The sequence below is a fragment of the Heloderma suspectum genome, chromosome 4 (assembly GCF_057233095.1).
Source record: "Heloderma suspectum isolate Gila_16-S chromosome 4, 16-S_ref, whole genome shotgun sequence".
NCBI lineage: Eukaryota > Metazoa > Chordata > Lepidosauria > Squamata > Helodermatidae > Heloderma > Heloderma suspectum.
The window spans coordinates 64,944,597-64,964,386 of NC_139461.1; the positions used below are offsets into that span (position 1 = coordinate 64,944,597).

The 19,790-nt window shown below is 43.7% G+C and overlaps 1 long non-coding RNA gene and 1 pseudogene across 1 annotated transcript in view; one reads left to right on the forward strand and one right to left on the reverse strand.

The window, feature by feature from the left end:
- The window catches only part of LOC146346935 (uncharacterized), a 127,469-nt gene that overhangs the window by 106,860 nt on the left and 819 nt on the right, over positions 1-19,790 (reverse strand). The window lies entirely within an intron of this gene.
- On the forward strand, positions 1,562-8,606 carry LOC146346937 (epidermal retinol dehydrogenase 2-like; annotated as a pseudogene).

Here is a 19,790-nt window from a genome sequence, read left to right on the forward strand (position 1 = left end):
GGTGGAGCCTTCTGCAGAGGATGCCCAATCCTCCCCAAGTTGGATTGGCATCACCGTGTGCCAGAGGTAGCCTTCCCCTGCTTTTTGCTATCTTTGTGGATTGAGAAAAATTCGAATTTTTGTAGAGGAGGTTCTTACCATGTTGGATTAGGTGTCAGGTTTCACAGTCTCCTGCTTTTTAAAAAAAACCAGCTTTGCTGCCACTTCAGTCAGCAATAAGCAGCATTTCTCATCAGTAGCAGGTAGCTTCCTCTCCATAAGAACAGTCCCCCACCCCAGGATCACACCAAAAGCCTAATTAGTCTAGTATTCTACTACCACAGATGCCTCTAGGAAGCCCAGAAGCAGGACATGAGTGCCATGGCACCTTCCCATTCATGTTCTCCAGCAACTGGTACTGACTGAGAGCATCTCCACGCAAGGCATTTATCGTGAACTTGTGATTGTTCACTCATGGAAGTTCACGACATTGTCAACCTCTGATGCCTCTCACGTTGTTTTCAAGGGATAATCCGCCATTTTAAATGTCACCAAAAATGCAGTAATAAACCTAAATCACGCGATAAAACAGCACAATCTGCTGGCGGTATCAATGAAACACATGGGAAGAAACTGGCAGAAAACCCTGGGGGCGTGGGGGAGAGTGTGTACTTTGTCGATCGTTAAACCTGCAAAGACTCTGGAAGACAAAGCCCCAGTAAAGCTGGGTGATTTTTGCTAAATGTGGAGAAGCCCTGAAAGGCATGCTCCCTCCAGTACTGGAATATATACTCGTCATGACTAGTAGCCATTGATATTCTTCCCCTTCTTTAAGCCAGTCAGCTGTTAAAGGTTAATTGGATAAGAGACTCTTCACAGTTTCTGAAGGTCCTTGCCAGCATACCCTAGTTCAGCGTTCCTCAACCTAGCACCTTCCAGATGTGTTGGACTACAACTTCCAGAATCCCCCTGCCAGCAAGGGGGTCAAAGTTGCATGCACATTGCAGGGAGGAAGAAACACTTTTCCTTGGTTGCAGGAGTATTGTGCACTGCTCAGCCATCCTGGAGACTGGTGGGTGCCCCTGCCTATCATGGAAAGGCCTGAACCCTCAATTCTAGAGGAGAGACCTAACCTAGCATCAAGTATTAGACAAAGAAGTTCTCCAGGCATGAACACACTGCTTTTTCCATCAGTAGCTCCTGAAGACCCCAAGGCAGGGTGAAAATGTCAGCAAGGACCTGGCTTGCAGAGTCTCTCTCTCACTTCAAGCATCCATATTAGTCATGCACATTACCAAAGTAATCATATGTAATTGTTCTCTTAGACAATTGCTTTGTTTGATTTTGTCTGAATGGGAGTTGGCTACACCCTCCTAATGTGCAGAGTGCTTTAAAATGTGTTTTATTTCCTTAACAACCACCATGGGAGATAAATCACTACATTTCCCATTCTGAAGCTGAGACAGAAGGATCTACTCAGAACATTTTTTAAATGAAATTACCAAACTTTTCTGGAAAATTAGTTCCAATTTCCAGGATATTAACTGTTATTAAAAAGAAAGAAGATATCTTCAAGAGCATCATGTCTATAATAAGGATCTTGGATACCCTGGAATTTATAATTTTGTTAATCTACTACTACTTTGAAGCCTTTGTTTTGATGTTCTTTTGTAATAAAAAAATGTAACTGGGCAAATAGTACTTATTACAGGATCAGCTAATGGAATTGGAAGAGGGATAGCTTTAAATTTTGCCCGTCTTGGTGCCATTCTCATTCTCTGGGACATTGACGAAAAGGGTAACAAAGAGACTGCTGAGCTTGTCAGATCAAATGGAGCTGTAGCTGTTTATATCTACAAGTGTGACCTCAAAAAAAGGGAAGAAATTTACACAGTGGCAGATAAGGTAAAAAACAACAACAACCACACATGAATCTTTGCTTATGATTCAAAAATGTCCTATCTCATTATAATTGTTTTAATCAAGAATAAATTTGGCAAACTGAATTGTGAAAATTACCTGACTATCTGGGGACAGGCAGGGGCATTGTTAGAAAAGGACCCACCTGGGCATGGGCCCCAGATAGTTTTTGAGCTATGCCTCGATCTTTTGAGCTGTCCTAATTACCTTTATTATTTTTAACATTTTCCCATTGACTTGCACTGGAAAACAGAAACAGCCCTAACTATTTTAGTTTGTATGATAAATACATGACCTTTGGAGACCTGGTAGCCTCCATGGAGCTCATTGAACCTGCCCAATTTCAGGCAGTTAGGTTCACTGGCTTTTGTGCTAGTCACAGGTAAAATTTGCTATCTTCAAGAAAATCTGTCAAAGGAAAGAGCTATAATTTTTTTGTGCTTCCACATAAGTGCATAGAATTTGGGGACCTGGCAGCCCCTATAGAGATGACTGAACCTGCCAAATTTCAGATAGCTAGGTCCAGTGGCTTTTGTGCTAGCCATGAGTAAAGTTTCCTTTCCTCAAAGACAAAACAAAAAGGGAAAACTGTCAAGCCACAAAGGGGATTAGAGATCCTAATCAGAAGGTGTTTAAGGTGACTATTAGGAGGTCATTATCCCTAATCTCTGGTGTAGGGTTTTTTTAGGTGCAAAAAATCTCTCCCCCCCTACTTCTTTGCTCTTACATGCCCACTGTTGGGAGCTTGCTTGCAATGACATTTTGAAGAGAGAGAAGGAAGAAAGAGCTTCATGTGAAATACTAGTATTTCACACAGCATCTGATTTTACTGCCCCAAGCTGGAACCTTTGGATTCTGCAGAAATTTAGCAGCTTCAGTACAGCGAAGGATCCAATCAGCCTCCACGAACTTCTTTCTCCCCCTCCACTTTAATTTCTCCTAAATAGCTGTAGGACTCAAATAATTCCAAAAGAAGGGTTAGGACTATATGGTGTCATGATCAAGGAGCTGCTGAGTCTTTTAAATAGCTTCTAGAGTTTTTTAAAAAGCTAGAAAAAGCCCTCAGCCACCTCACCTCATAATTTAAGTATGTGCAATCCTTACCAACCCTCCACAGCCTCCTAAATTCCTCTGAAGTACTACCTCTCTGAAAGGAGCCATTTGGTTTAGGGGATTCTCTCTACCCCCCCCCCCCGGCATTTCCACTGGCCATTCTTCTTTTCTTCTTCCCTCCTTATCCTGTTCTTTCTTTCTCTTCTTTATTCCACACAGAGCATATCCTGGGGAATTCTTAAAGAGAATTCTCTTTGGTGGGCAAGAGAAGTTTTGAACTGTAATTGACTTTATACAAACAGACAAGAGGGTTGGTTTTTCTCCTTCTCCTTACTCAAGCCTTTGAGGAAAGTGGGTTCACATGGCTACAGAGAAACAAATCTGGGGCTGTTTTGTTTGTCAGTTGCCATTATCCAGCAATAGGAAGGTCTGTAGCTCAGTGGCAGAGCAAACGCTTGGCATGCAGAAGGTCCCGGGTTCAATCCTCAGCATCTCCAGGTAGGGCTAGGAAAGAATCCTGCCTGAAACTCCAGAGAGCCACTACTGCCAGTCAATGTCAACATTACTGGGCTAGATGGACCCAGGGCCTGACTCAGTATAAGGCAGCTTCCTATGTTCCCATGAACAGAAAGCTTTAATCAAAATAGGTTTTGGTTTGTTGTTAAGTGGAAGTGAGATAAATACTGGTCATTTATGCAATCCTATGTATGCCTACTCAGAAGCCCAATTACGTTTAATGAGGCTTACCATCAGGAAAGTGTGCATAGGATTCTAGCACAAGTTACTTTTGCAGGGATGTTTGTACCTTGATGTTCTGCATGTTTACTCAGAAATAACTAAGTCCTGAGTTGTGAGCATGGTACTGCAGGCTTAGTAACAGTGACTACCCAATTCCATCTAATGAATTGACTACCCTTTCAGCTCAGTCCTATGCATGTTTTGTCATTTGTGTGTGTGTGTGTTTTAATCATTCATGAACTCTAGCTTCCGTGGTGAGGGAAAGGCACTTAGTGTATGCTCAGAGCTTCTCCATAACTTTGCCCTAGTTTTGAAAACAGACTCATTGGCTGAATCCTGGTGAAGACTTGGCACAAATGAAGTTATGGCGGAAGATACAATGAGAGCTTTTGCATAACAAGGACGAGGTGCAGGAGAGTTGCGCAAAACAAGACATCCATTTCTATGAAGAGGGATGAGGAGGGATGGCTGCATGGAGGGCAATAAAATTGGTAGGGGGAGCATGTAAATGCTCAGTGGTGAAAGAAAAGCATTCTGCATATGCTCAGAGGCATTTTATATTTAAGAACATAAGAAGAGCTGTGCTGCATCAGACCAAGGTGCATCTAGGCCAGCATTCTGTTCACACAGAAGCCAACCAGATGCCCATAGGAAACCCACAAGCAGCACATAAGTGCAATAGTACCTTCCCACCCAGGTTTCCCTGCTGCTAATATTGGTGAAATGTAAATAAATTCTAGGAATTCTAAATTTGCATCCTTCAGAAACTTTGCAGGTTTCTTGCCTGGGGGACACCTCTAATGACCTTTGCATTTTCATACAAATTTACCCAAAAACTATTGGGGAACGGATGAATGGAAGGGAAAGCAAATCACTCCTTCCCCTAAATTGGAGAACTCACCTTCCAGATGAACTGCTGCACCTACCCTTACTTAGGGACAACTGTAGGCTGTCTGTAATTTTCAGAACAATGGTCCACAAGGAAAATAAGGAGATAAGTATGACCTGTTTTGGAGACCTCAAAATGTCAAGCCACCCTTGCACAAAAACCCTTGTGGCTATCATTCTGAAATTTGGCAGACATGATCTCCTCTGATGAGGCAATGAATCCTGAAATTTTTATCCAATTCTTCCAAGTGATAAAATGTTATTGGAAGTTCACTCTAAAAGAAAATCAAAATATAAACCCTGCACCTATTTTTCTGACATTGGGTAGGTGTAACCCCCTTCTAGGGGGCTACTGTGTCTGAAATTATCATCCAGTTCTGACCAAGAGAAAAAAGTTACAGTTTTTTCCTAATTTTCCATGGTAGTCAACAGGAACTATACAGACTCATTTTTCCAAACCTTGACTCAGGTTTGGCGCTGAGCTGAAGTGGTCCGACTACAAATTGGCCCAAGCGGAAGCAGGATAATTCCAAAATGCTGAATCGGCGTCTGAGTTGAAGTGCGATGGGGGATCAGTGCACACTTCTTATGTATGTATGTATGTATGTAATCTATACACATGAAAGCATACTACATGCTACACACACACACACACGAGGCACACTTAGAATTGGATAGATATATATATTATATGTACGCAAATTTGTGTTATGGGCCTGTGCCCCGGATCTTTGAAGAACCTAGCAATGCCCATGGGGACAGGAAAAAGTAAAGAACAGAGGTGCAACCAGTCGACAATCCAGGTAAAACAGAATACTTGTATTTAAGCCATTTTAGGGCACAATGCTATATGAATAGTCGGCAGCCTCCAAACTCTAGAGTCTGCTGAGTATGAGTGCAGGATGGGAGGACAGCAGAGGCAAGCTTTGCCTCCATGCTCCATACGCCTTGCATTTCTGCTACACAGGCAATTTCACCTATCTAGCAGCAGCAAATCAGAGGGGAGGGAAGGAGGCTGGGTGGCCATAGGAAACGGTGTACTATAGCCACCCTGGACTCCTCCCCTCCCCGTCCCTGGGAGCACTCCCTTTTCCCCATCTCTGCACTCTGTTCTCTGAGTGCAGAGAGGTAGCTGGCATGGTTCTCTCCACGCTGGCTACGAAGGTGAGTGGGAGGGGGTGAGGAGTGCAGTTTCCTGGCTCTAAGGTCAAAGCCCTGTCTCTGACCTCAGATTCAGGAAACCATACAATCCTATGGCCCCCCAGATGCTGTCTAGGGGCCATGAGATTGCTCTCTTAGGCCCTAGTCATAGGCCAGGTTCACACAATCACTGCAGCCCACCATGGCTAAGCCATGGTGGGTTGCCACACATGCTAGCAGACATTTTGCATATTTAAGTTGCAGCAGGCAAGTGCCATGGATTATCATGATGTCCGAACTCAGCGGGGGTGGGCTATTGGCATGGTTAACACTATGTGGTTGTGGTTGTGGGGGTTGTTAATCATGCCAACAACCCAGCCTCTCCGGGTTAGGATGTCACGATAAGCCATGGCAACTGACCACCATGACTTGAATATTCAAAATGGCCACCGGCATGCACTGCAACCCACCATGGCTTATTTATTTAAGCCACAGTGGGCTGTGATGATTGTGCAAACCAGGCCATAGGGTTGGAACTAGAATTGTACAGAGCAGAACTGGATAATCTGGCCAGTGGAAGGGGGAGGTGAGTTTTGGTGATCAACTCTCTCCCCTACTGCCTCCTATGCTCCCAGAAAATATTCTCTAAAGGGTTGTGGGATTCTCCAGAACAATGTGTGAGGTGATGTTGGGAGCTGTGGGGGCAGGGAGGAATGGGCAAAAATCACTACAATCTTCTTCCGTGGGGAGCCTTCGCTGGGAGTTCTCTCTGCCAATGAAAGGAGTCCTTCCATTCCTGGAAGGATAAGTTTGGATCCAACCCAATGTCATATTTACTTAGAAGTACATTCAGTTGAAATCAGTGAGACCCATTTTCAAGTAATATACCCACTGAATTCAGGATGTAGTCATTTCAGATCTCCAGAGGCATAGAATTTCACAATAGAGGAACAATGATAGAAATTGGTTTGAAATTGGTCTCCTATTTCTGCTTCAGTAGTTCATGGAGTGGGCTGCACAAACATAAAGGGATGCATTTTACTGGCTACTGATAAAAACTGCTTAACACCCTCATCACAAAATGATTACATGGAAGTAATTCTCATTCATTTCCACATGATATACTTCCATATAATAGTGTCTAAAAGTGTAACTACACATCACCTCAGCAAATGTGTGTTCCCAAACTCCAGTTTCTCAAGGAAAAATGAAAAAGGGGGTGAGGGACATTTCAGGGAAGAACTGCAGACAGGAACATGTTAACCATGGATGTCTTTCCTTCACCACCCTAATTTCTGGCCTTGTATTTTGCTCAGGGATGTGTAGCCTATGGTGGTGTAGAATTAATGGTTGAAGATTATCTGTCCTCATTCCCACTCCCCTCATTAGTGTGATGAGGCAAATATGTATTTGGGAGCTCTAGGTTTGCTTCGTAGTAACAGGTAAATCCCCACTTAGTGCTGTTTCACAAAGGCCACCATCTGCTTAGTTTCTCTGCATATTCCTGTTCAGGGAGATACCTCAGTGTGAATTGGCCTGTACACAGATACAACCGTAGTGGCAAGTGGGCATTTGTCTGATTGTAGAAGCACTTTTTCCAGTCACCACAATCATGAAAATGGCTGCATATGTGGGTTCCTCCATTTGTAGCCTGGTTCTTGCTGTCACATCATTTGAACAGCCCTCCGTCGTCGTCGCCGTCGTTTTTTTTACAAGAGATTAACAGTTGCAGCAGGGATATTGAATAGACATGTAAATAGAGAAGATATGGATAGTCATAGGCCACATTCGCACATCACAATATGCCAGAATTCAAAATAATTCTGCTAATTGTGGATGAGGCAGCGTGTGCAATTGCTCCAGCTGCAAGCGGGAGCAGCTAAGCAAACGATGGATGTATGGCCTTCTTACATGTGACTGGAGCATGTGCATGAGTGCGCTGCTTGTAAATGATCCCCTGGAATCCTGGCTTATCATAATGTCCAAACTAGGCCACAGAATTCTTCTTGGCAAGGTTTGCGAACGAGACACAAAACATCTTCTTTGAAACACACCTAATACAACTAGGGTTCTACAAAAATACACTCCAAGTTGTGTTAATAAATCACAGTGTCCATTGTACATAATATCTCAATTTTTCCTTTTCATTGTAGGTTAAAAAAGTAGGAGATGTAAATGCTAATCAACGATGCAGGCATATTGAATGCAAAGGATTTCATTGATCTAAAGTATGCTGATATGGAAGCAACCATGGAAGTGAACACTGAGGCACATTTCTGGGTAATCATTTTCTTACTGTGGATAACTATGAAACTACATTCAATTCTTCTTTTTAAAAAAACTTATATGGTTTCAATTTGGTTACATTTAAGAAACTGTGGAGTAGTTATAAAATGCAAACCTAAGGACTATGGGTTTTCATTAGTACTGTGGTGCTAATTATAATACTTTCGTTGTTGTTGCTCTTACTCCATGCTCCCTTTTTCTCTTTCTCCAAAATCCCACAATGTAACACAAAGCTAAATGTGTTTAAGTCTACTGAAATCAATAGCTTCAGAAACTCTTCTGTTTGGGGAAGTTCCTCAATTGTTTGAATCTGGAGATTCAAAACATAAACTGATGTAAAGATTTAAAACATAAACTGATGTTAAGATTTTAAACTACTATGATAGCATATGTGCTTTAATTGTAAAGCTTTGTCCCATTACATTGCTGAAGCAAATTTGGAAAATATATGAAGCATGATTAATAGTAACTATGATTTACCAATTGTGTCACAGACTTTTAAAGCCTTTCTCCCAGCTATGATTGCCTGCAACCATGGGCATTTGGTTTCTATTACAAGTGGATCAGCTTTATGTGATGACAATAAAATGTCAGGTCAGTAGGCTATGTATCTATTTTTTGTCCATGCAACTGAAGCATAGACTTAAGAATAATGAAGACCAAAGCAGAGCAAAGCAAAGCTTCTTAATTTGTGGGATTCGCTACCAAGGAGGGGCCAAACCCAAGAAAAGTCAGAGAAACATATCTGTGTAGATGTGTGTTTTAGGCTTTGATCCTGTTCCCTGGGAGTAAGCTCCACTGAAAATTGTGAACATTATTTCTGAGTAGAAATGAATACTCTATTATATTATACAAGGCCAGTATGCCCTACAATTATACTGAGTAGACATGTATACATTGTATAGGATTGCACTGTCAAGCAAGCCATCTTGAATATCAACTCCCATTCACTCAGGAATAATTCAACAGCATGTGGCACAAGCTTCCTAGACTGTACAACTTTAGAGAGAACGTGAGAAATTCCATGTTAAAACGATCTCCCCTGTAAAAACAAACAGTCCGCACATGGTAAAGCTAGCATGTTATAATTTCTGTCCAGTCTTCTACCTGATGTGTCAGCTTTTGAAGCAGGCTGTTTTTAACACAGTGGAACATTTGGACATGCCATTCCTGCATGTGAAGTGTCCAGGAAAGGCTGTATCGCATGGTATTCCTCGATATATACATCAGTCTCTAATACACAACCCAGGAAGCTTACAAGCAGGGCATGAAGATATCACCATTCCTTTGTTGGTCCTCAGCATCTGGCTTCCTGTTTCCCTACATTTGCAGCCTGGGAATGGAGAATGGGGAGGCACTTCCTGAACACCCCTAAAAACAATGTTAACATTTTTTCACAGCTAACCAGAAATATTGTATTGTTTTCTCCCCAGTTTTATTCCTAGAGAATCAGTTTTTCTTCTTGTCAACTATCTTGGACTCCACAATCTCTTGGATCAGGTCAAAGGTCGGAGTAGAAGTGCGAAAACATCTGAGTGACATATACCATATTAACAGATTACTATTTTAGGCTTATTGCTTCAAAAGATTATTCTTGATCATTGGTGTAATTGATACTGGGTGACCTTCTGTTTAAAATATTGCTTTCAGCAAATATTTAGTCTTTCACTTAAAATATATGTGCATAACATACAACAAATCATTAGCTGTCCTTATTAAAGCAAGGAAATGACCTCTTGGTCATAGTTGTTTTCAGCATAGTTGTCTTAGGGCACAATCCTATGGGGCTAGGAAGCCACCTCCGAACTCAGAGGCAACCGCCTATCCAATGCAGGGCGGGAGACGCACAGAGGGGATCGTTCCCTCTGCATTTCTCCTGCCCTACATTTGCGCCTAGACAGCCAATTTTGGCTGTCTAACCATGGGAAGGCGGAGCAGAGAAGGAGGCTGCCGGATAGGATGTGTCATACTGGCATTTTCACCTTCCCCACCCCAGAACGCCCCCCGGAATGCCCCGTTTTGGCCGCTCCGCACTCCTCTTCCAAGTGCGGAGCACAGGGCCATTCCGTGCTGCCTGTGAGGCAGCGCAGAAGGGGGGGAGAAGGTCAGTTCTCCAGGAACCGACCTTGGAGCGCAGGCTCCGAGGTCAGTTCCCGGAAACCCACATATCCTATGGCCATCTAGCCTCTGACTAGCGGCCATAGGATTACTCCCTTAATTTCATTTGAAAGAATAGTAAGATAATATTGTAAGGATTTTTTGTCCCTTGGTTTTTTCATTTGGTATAGAGATATTGTGTGGGGTACAGGAATTGGAAGCTTTTTGGCACAAGGGGGTTTAGGGGGTAAGGGAAAGAACTTATAAGTGGGGATAATGCTTTAATGTGTAATGGGGCAAGTAGGGGAGCAAGATCCATTGTATTAGAAGCTTGCTAGATACCATATATAAATTGATAAGAGATGTTTTGATAACCTTCCAACTGTCTGTATCCTTATAAGGGAACCAGCTAACGGGTAAGGGATGACAGAAAAGAACACGTGATTTGGGATTCCCCTGTCTAGGAAAAAGAGAGAAGTAAAAAGGAGCTGAAAATAGAATTAAGTCTTAAACATCATGAGTCAGAAATAGGGGAGAGAACTTTGAGGAAAGGTTGAACTTTATGAAGAGAGAGTGACCTATAATATGACGTGGACCAATAGATGTAAAGATTTTAGAATATGTAATAAGAAGGAGGTTACCAAGTCTGGAAATGAATGTAAGTCTTAGTATGATGAAGACATAATGAGTCCCTCTGAGTTCAGGGCCTCATGGGTGCAATAAGTTTGTGTCTATATCTTAAGAAGATAACATGGTGGTTTTTATTAGACAGAGTTATAACAACAAACAGTTATTTGCTGGAGCTCTCTCAGCCAGTCCAGGCTCCACCTCCTCACCCCACTCTCTAGGGATCATCTCCAAATTCCCATCCCAATGTTTCTTGTAAGGAAATGTCTCTAAATTACTACAATCACTACATCTCCTTTTTTCTCAGCAAACACCAACAGTCCGCTCTGAACTAAATTCTGTAGAGAAGTTACTAGCACATCACTCTAGAGTGAATCTTTACCACTCACTTCCCTGCTCTATACCAGGCTGCTCAGCAAGTTTCTCTAAGTCTCTGTGAAACTTTCACTGTCCTTCCTGACCGCCAGGGCATCTCACCTTCCTTCACCTTGTCTTCCATAATGTCATGCTGAGGAACAACTCCTTTTTCATTCTGCTCCTGTAACCATGCAAGTGGTGCTGATATACGGCCTGCTCTGTTCTCACCTGCTGGAGCAACTGTATAATTTGGGGGGAGTGCCCAGAGATCCCGATGATTACGCTGAAAAGTCTCTCCCTGATCTGTCTGAATTAAATATGATCGTGGGTGCGCTAGCTGCTGGACAGTGCCCCTCTGATCCCAGATATTGGAGCTGTAATTTCTCACGCACACTTTGTCACCTGGTTGCAGACCAGGGAGCTCTTTTGTCAAAATGATGTTTTTTGCAGTTGCTTCAGAACTTCTTTCTTTCTTCGTACATCTATATGGTCATGCCTTGTAAGTAATTCCTCAGTTATGGGTAGTGTAGAGGGTATTCTTCTTCCCATGGGTAACTGTGCAGGGGACCAGCCATTGTCCAGTGGTGTACTGCGGTAAGCCAATAGTGCTTTATATAAATCCCCTCTGCTGTCAACTGCCTTTATCATCAGGTTTTTAACAGTTTGGATGGACCTTTCCACAAGACCATTGGATTGGGGGTAATGGGGACTGGATCTACTGTGATCAAAGTCCCAATCCTTTGCAAACTGCTTAAACTCTGAACTTGAAAACTGAGGCGCATTGTCACTAAACAGTTCACATGGAATTCTGTGCCTTGCAAACACTGCCTTCAGGCTGGCTATCACTGACGCACTGCTTGTACCATTCAGATTGCAGATCTCTGGATACAGAGAGTAATAATTAGTAACGATCAAGTATGTTCATGAATTCCAAGTGAAGAGGTCAGTGCCTACCTTCTCGTATGCCCTCGGTGGGACCAGGTGTGGATGCAGAGGCTCTGCCTGCTGGGATGGCTGGAACTTTAAACAAGTGAAACAGCTTGCTACTGAGTTAGTAATATCCTGGTTGATCCATGGCCAAATACATGACCTCCCGTGCGTCTTCTTACATTTTTCAATTCCTAGATGACCTTCATGGATCTTTCTGAGCATTTCGTGCTGGAGGATCCTTGGATCACTACCTTGCTGCCTTTGAAGATCACCCCATCTATTACTGAGAGGTCATGCCTGCAGTTCCAGTACTCCCATAGGCTTGGATCACAGCTGCAGCAGTCTTGTGGCCACCCTTCAAGTATAAATTTTTTTTAGGAGACCCATGGCTTCATCGTTCTCTGTTTCCACTTTGATTTGCTGGAATTTTCTATCAGATATGGGAAGTGACTGTACTATCAGATCTACGTATGCCTGCACCTCCATGTCAGAAATATGCTTTGGGTGTAATGAAGGTTGTATGGCCCCGGACAGTGCATCTGCTGTGAACATCAATTTTCCTGGTGTGTAAAACACAGTCAAGTCATATTTTTGTAGTTTGACCATCATCCTTTGGATTCTCAAAGTGCAGTCATTCAATGGCTTCTCAAACAATGCTATCAGAGGTTTATAGTCAGTTTCTACTTGCACTTTCTGTCCATAGATAAACTGGTGAAATCTCTGGCAAGCAAACAGGATGCCCAACAGCTCTATTTTGATCTGGGCATACCTGGTTTCTGCCTCTGTCAATGCCTTGGATGCATATGCCACTGGTTGCCAGCAACCACCATGGTCCTGCATAATCACTGCACCCAGCCCTGACTGTGAGGCACCAGAAAAAATCTTGAGTGGTTTGCCAGGGTCATAGAATTTTTACACAGGGGCTTTGATAAGTTCCTGTTTCAAGATGGTCCATGTGTCTTCCTGTGGTGCACCCCAGAACCACTCATGTTTGTTTTCAAGAAGTGCCCGGAGGGGTGTTGCTTTAGATAACCAACTTGGTATAAATTTCCCAAGGTAATTAACCATCCCTAGGAATTGTTGCACATCTTTCTTGGACAGGGGCCATGGCATCATTTCAATGGCCTCAGCCTTTCTCTTGACAGGTTTTACCCCCTCAATAGAGATCACATCTCCCAAAAATGTCAGTTCAGTGACCCCAAATATACACTTTTCTTTATTTAATTTCAGATTTGCTGCTCTCATTGCATCTAAGACCTTCCGAAGCCTCAGATCATATTCAGCTTTGGTAGAACCCCACACAGTGATATCATCCATTAGGTGTCCACTCCATCAATGTGCTCATTTATCATGTGTATAGTTCTATGGTACACCTCAGGTGCTTAAGCCACACCAATTGACAGCCTCAGAAAATGATATATGCCAAAGGGGTATTAAATGTGCAGAGTCTGGAGCTCTCCTCTGTGAGTTTTAACTGCCAAAAGCCAGAGGATGCATCAAGTTTACTGAAAAAACAGGCATTCGCAAATTGTGCCATGATTTCCTTCCTAGTGGAAGTTTGAAATGCTCCCTCTTGATAGCCTTCTTGAGGCTTCTGGGATCAAGACATACCCGTAACTTGCCATTAGGTTTTTCTACAATGACTAGAGAGCTCACCCATTCTGTGGGTTCCACAGTCTTCTCGATGACCTTTAAAGCCCCCATTCTTAAGAGCTTCTCTCTGAGTTTGTCACAAAGTGCAAAAGGCACTCTTCTGCGTAGATGGATCACTGGGGAAACCGATTTATTTATTTGGATGGTATGTTCACCTGGTACTAGGGATGGACGAACGGGACTTACCTGGTCCTGCAGCTTGCTTCGCGGTGGGGGGGAAGCGCTTCGGTTCTCCCCCCGAAGTTCAGGCGAGGGGGGGGAGGTGCCCCACCTCGCCCGGCTGAAATTCAGGCCGGGGGGGAGGCGCCCCATCCCTCGCCGCCGAAATTCAGGCCAGGGAGGAGCGCCCCGTCTACCCGGCCGCGAAAAAAAAAGTTAAAAAAAAAACACACACACCCGTGATAGGCTACGTAACGATTTACGTAGCCTATCACGGCTACATTTCCAAAGTTAGCTGTGATAGGCTATGTAAATCGTCACGTAGCCTATCACGGGTGACTTTGGAAAAAAAAAAAAAGCGCGTATGCAAATGGCGGCGCCCATGGGGCGCCGCCATTTGCGTTCCTTAGTTTGGCACATCTAGTCTACGTAAAGATTTACGTAGACTACGGCGAAAATAAGGGCAACGCAAATAGCGTTCCCTTATTTTTGCCATAGTCTACGTAAATCTTTACGTAGACTAGACGTGCCAAACTAAGGAACACAAATGGCGGCGCCCCATGGGCGCCGCCATTTGCGTTCCTTAGTTTGGCACGTCTAGTCTACATAAAGATTTACGTAGACTACGGTGAAAATAAGGGCAACGCAAATAGCTATCACGGCTAGATTTCCAAAGTCAGCCGTGATAGGCTATGTAAATCGTCACGTAGCCTATCATGGGTGACTTTGGGAAAAAAAAAAAAAGCGCGTATGCAAATGGCGGCGCCCATGGGGCGCCGCCATTTGCGTTCCTTAGTTTGGCACATCTAGTCTACGTAAAGATTTACGTAGACTACGGCGAAAATAAGGGCAACGCAAATAGCGTTCCCTTATTTTTGCCATAGTCTACGTAAATCTTTACGTAGACTAGACGTGCCAAACTAAGGAACACAAATGGCGGCGCCCCATGGGCGCCGCCATTTGCGTACGCGTTGTTTTTTTTCCCCAAAGTCACCCGTGATAGGCTACATGACGATTTACGTAGCCTATCACAGCTGACTTTGGAAATCTAGCCGTGATAGGCTACGTAAATCATTACGTAGCCTATCACGGGTGTGTGTTGTTGTTTTTTACTTTCCTTTTTTATTTTGCAATGGCGGCGGCAGCTGGTCAGAAGACCGGCCGCTGCTGCCGCCGCTGCCGAAACGCCGCCGGGACCCGCCACTGAGAGGGACATTCGCACGAGGTAAGTCCCATCCGGGGGGGGGCAGGGGGCCGGCGGAGAATTTCACCACCAATTTCGGGGGGCCGAATGCGTTGGCATTCGGCCTCCTGGAGATTCGTGGAGAAATTCTCCGCCATCCCTACCTGGTACACAACCAAGTTCTTCAGATATATCTTGATAATGCAAAAGCAGTCTCATACTCTTTTTCCCAATTGGTTTGTATGGCCAGTACCCAGGTTCAGCTTCTCACATGCCACCAAACCTAGAATTGGAGTCACATGTTTAGGAACTATAATAAATGCCAAGTTATACGCAGTGTCTTTGTATCTGATGCTGGCAATACAGTGCCCCTTTACTGGTATCTTTACTCCAGAATACCCAGTTAGCTGAATACCTGTGGGATGTATTTTTGGCCTAACTTGGAGCCTTTCATAATCTTCTTCAGGCAACACATTAACCTGAGCACCTGTGTCTAGCTTAAAGGACACCATTGTTCCTTGTACTTCCGCTGGCAGATTCCAGTCCTTCCTGTTCTCTCTGTCTGATTCTACAACATCCACAAAAAACTGCTTCCGCTGCTCAACAGCATGTACTTGTGGTTTTAGTACTTGTGACCTGCAATATTTTGCAAAGTGGTTGTGCTTACCACAGTTATAACAGACCTTCCCAAATGCAACATACTAGTTTTGCCCGTGCTGCCTGCCACAGTCTCTGCAAGTTTTGCTCAACCGTCTGTTTCCTTTCCCAGGAGTTTTGTTAGGTGGCTGCTGCATTCTCTCATTTAGCTTTTGCTGACCTTGGTGTTGCTTGCTTAATGCATGGACAGTCTCTTCAGCTAGCTTCAGTTCTTTTGCTTGGGCCCTCACTACCTCTGCTGCCCTACATATCCTGACAGCTTTTTCTGCGGTGAGAAAAGCAGCCTTTCTTGTATTTCATTCTCCCTAATACCACAAATAATCCTGTCTCTGATCAGAGTCTGTTAAGGTCCCAAGGGCTCAGTCCCTACTAAGAGTTTTTAGCTCCATAGCATATTGCTCTATGCTTTCATCCATTTTATGCATGCATGTAAAAAAAAATTATGCCTTTCAAAGTTCTCATTCTTTGGGGGTATTCAGTACGCCTCAAATTTTAACATTACTGCACTGCACTTCATGTTTTCCCCTTCTGCATACTGGAAGTTATTGTAAATTTATACTGCTTCCTCCACCACCACATGAAGCAGTATTGATGATTTTACTTTTATCAGGTTTCCCTTCAGCCCCTGTGGCTGCCAGATAAGAGTTCAAATCTTTGCTTGAATTTTCTCCAGTTTTCTGCAACATTCCCAGACATTTGCAGGCTGGGTGGGGATTGTAACAGCTCCATAGTTACCTTTGTGATGTAGAAGCTGGTGGTTCTGCTGCTAAATGGAGGCCAGGCCACAGGCCTTTGGGTAGGGCCCTGCTTGCCCACAGCACGCAGCTGGCCCAAGGCAGAAGAAAGCTACACAGCTTCAGAAGCCTTGTGGCTTCCACTTCTGACACCACGTAATAAGTCTTTGTCCATATCTTACGAAGATAACATGGTGGTTTTTATTAAACAGAGTTGTAACAACAAGCAGTTCTTTTCCCGAGCTCTCTCAGCCAGCCCAGGCTCCAACCCCTCACCCCACTCTCCAGGGAACATCTCCAAATTCCCATCCCAATGTTTCTTGTAAGGAAATGTCTCTAAATTACTACGATCACTACAATAGGGGTCCTGTATTGTGAGAGACTTCCCTTTGCTGACAGATGAAGTCCTCTTTTATTGGCAAAGTATGGTGTGAGTGGTAGGCATAGAGCTGCAGGATTTGTGAGTATGCCTTATCTTTGCTTGGCTGGGTGAAGAGTTTGTGTGTTTGCTAAACTTTTGTTATCTTTCTTTAATAAATGCATTTACCATATGTCATTGTTTTAGTCCTTATTTGTAGAATTTAAGTAAATCTGAGTGAATATGGACACTCAGTCTCAATTTCCCAAGGGAACCTCACCTACAGCTTCAGGGCCAAGCTGAGGCTGTTTAAAGTAAGTGTGCCTAGGCATCTGAGGTACCCTGAAATTTTAGCCTCCAGTTTTCCCCTTACAGTACCTATCAACAGAACTGAACATTCAAAGAACATGCCCATGGCCTAATGACCTATCTGTAATCCAGTGTGGTACAGTGGATATACATCTTAGACATGGACTTGGGAAAGCTCAGGTAAGATCCTAGCTCAGCCTGAAACTGCTTAGGCAATTTACTAGGTCTCAGCCTTGGGTCTCCTGCTGCAATATAGGGACATTTATTACCAATGTTTCTCAAAGGTTTTGGACTGAGTGAATATGGACATATTCTAAAATCTCAGTACCTTTGGCCTCTGACACAATCTCAATTGCCTGAAGAGCCATCTAATAATTTGAGCCCTGCTTTACTGGCAGCTGTAGCGACAATCTGATCTTCACGGAAGAAGATTTCAGCTTGCAGTTTTGTCAACAAATTTTGCCCCAAGAGGGCAACTGGGCATGCGGGTGAAACTACAAAGGTATGTTCCAGTATGTTATTTTTAATCTTCGTGAGGAGGAGCTTACACACAGGCAATTTAGTTTTTTCCCCTTCAATTCCTTCTACAGTTACATGCTTTCCACTTTCTCTCGCCATGGGGGCTTCACATGGATCATAGAAAACGTGGCTCCAGTGTCTACTAGGGCCTCACAGTCCTTGCCACCAACCCTTACTTTTACCTTGGGATTCTCCCAAGCGTTTGTTCATAGGGTGGTGGCCCTTCAGCTAGACTCCCCCCCGGAGGACTCTGCCCGCATTTGGCAGCCTTCAGGGTGAGTCTCTTTTCTCTTTCAACTCTGGACAATCTTTCTTCCAATGTCTCTTCTCTCAGCAATACGCACATTTATCGAGCCTGGTCAGCCCTTTCCTTTTCCGCCCGCCCCGCCGGTCGCTTCTGTATTTTCAAACCACGGTTTATATTTCTGCCCAGGGTGGCTGCCAGCATTGCCTTTTCTTTTTTCAGGAATGGCACTCTTTTTATATGCTGTCACGTGCACCACAGGTACTTCTTTTGGCTTCATCAAGGCATCTAAACATTTTATGATCTAGGGTCTGATAAGGCTAAAGCCGGTGGTGATATTAAGGCTTGCTTCAATTTAAGGAAAGCCTTTTTTATTTTAATTGTCCACTTCTAGTGGGTAATATTTTTGTCAAAGCTTCATATGGGGGCTTCGCCCCTGCTACTTTCTTCTGCCTTCTTTTATACCTTTTTCATATCATTAAAATCTAACACCATGACTAGAAAACATTTGTTTTGCATCGTAGGGCATGGTGGAGCAGATCTAACAATTATACTGCTCCTCCGACTGCATGGCCAGGGCCCATCAAAATCAAGGGAAGGGCATTCTCATACGTGCAAAGAGTTCCAAGCCACCATCTTTGCATCAGCAACTCCACACTGCATGAGTTTTAGAAGAGTGTCAGGTTTGCCTCTGAGCAAATGGAACGTCAGAACAGTTCAGATTTTGAGAAAGAGCTGGAACACGTGGGGCAGGAACTTTCTCAGGCTTCAGAAACACAGCTGGGCTTAGAGGTATCACGGGAGAGGGGGGGTATCTTTCCCTCTCACCTCTTAAGTTAAGAGAATTTGTTGCCCCCCTTTTTAAAGGGAAACTAATTTTCGTAGTTTCTCTTTGAACTTTTTGAAGGCTGTTTCCTTTGTAGTCTGTGAATCTCTAGCAATTTGCATCTGTATGCTTCATTAGGGTAAATGAAATCAAAGCCTTGGAAATGCAGCTTTGTATCTGAGTGCTGAAATCACAAATCAAACTGTACACTGAGCTAATCACAAACAAACACACAATCTACAACAATGGGAGTTTAAGGCTATGCCAAGCTTCACAGTACTTTTCACGGCAAGTCTTTAACTGTCCAAAGTTCCAGTCCATGTGCAGAGTGCCTCTCAAAAGTCTGAATAATGATAGATCTAAACAAAGAAGGCTTTGGGCCATAAAGACGGGATGTTTTTAACAAAAGCTCTCTGTCTCTTCATCAGTTCAAATGGGGACGGTGTAACCTTACACCTCTTCTAGATTCCTTGACAGATAAGAACAGAGCAGTGCTGCTCAGCTTTCCAGCTGTGATGCTTTTTTTTTGCAAATCTCACTCTTTTGTCAGGTCCTCACACATACCTTCCAGCCTCTCTGCTTGCTAAGGCTAAACCAGCCATGGTGAGGGGGGTTAGGTTACTCTCCCTTGGCTCTGCACTGAGCAGGCTGACAGAGATAAGCTTACACAGACCCTGATATTTTAAGAACTTGCTCTGTCTTTGTTTCTTGATTTTGCCACAGTCTTTAAGACTTCAAACAAATCTTTCTTCAGAAGTTGCAACTTTTTCAACTGCTTTTGCTTCTTCTAACAAACTTGGATACGGTGGCAGACAAACTGTCTCTGGAGGGCCCCCTCCCTCCCCCAACAAACTCTCCTCCCAACCTAACAGACCGAATAAGATGCGGGGGAGCTCAGAACACCTTGGCAGGGTCTCCCAATCTTCAAGCTCCTTCTGTGGGGCTTGAATCGGAGAAAACAGGGGCTTTGGGCTTTACCTTGGAGCATACCATCATGACTTTACAATATTGAACTTTATATTCAACCTTTTCTCGCCTTCAGTGGATTTTGGTCAGCACTTATCCAAATGCCGATAACCTCACTTTCCCTGAGGCAAATCTATCTCACTACTTGATTCAGACAGCACCCGGGG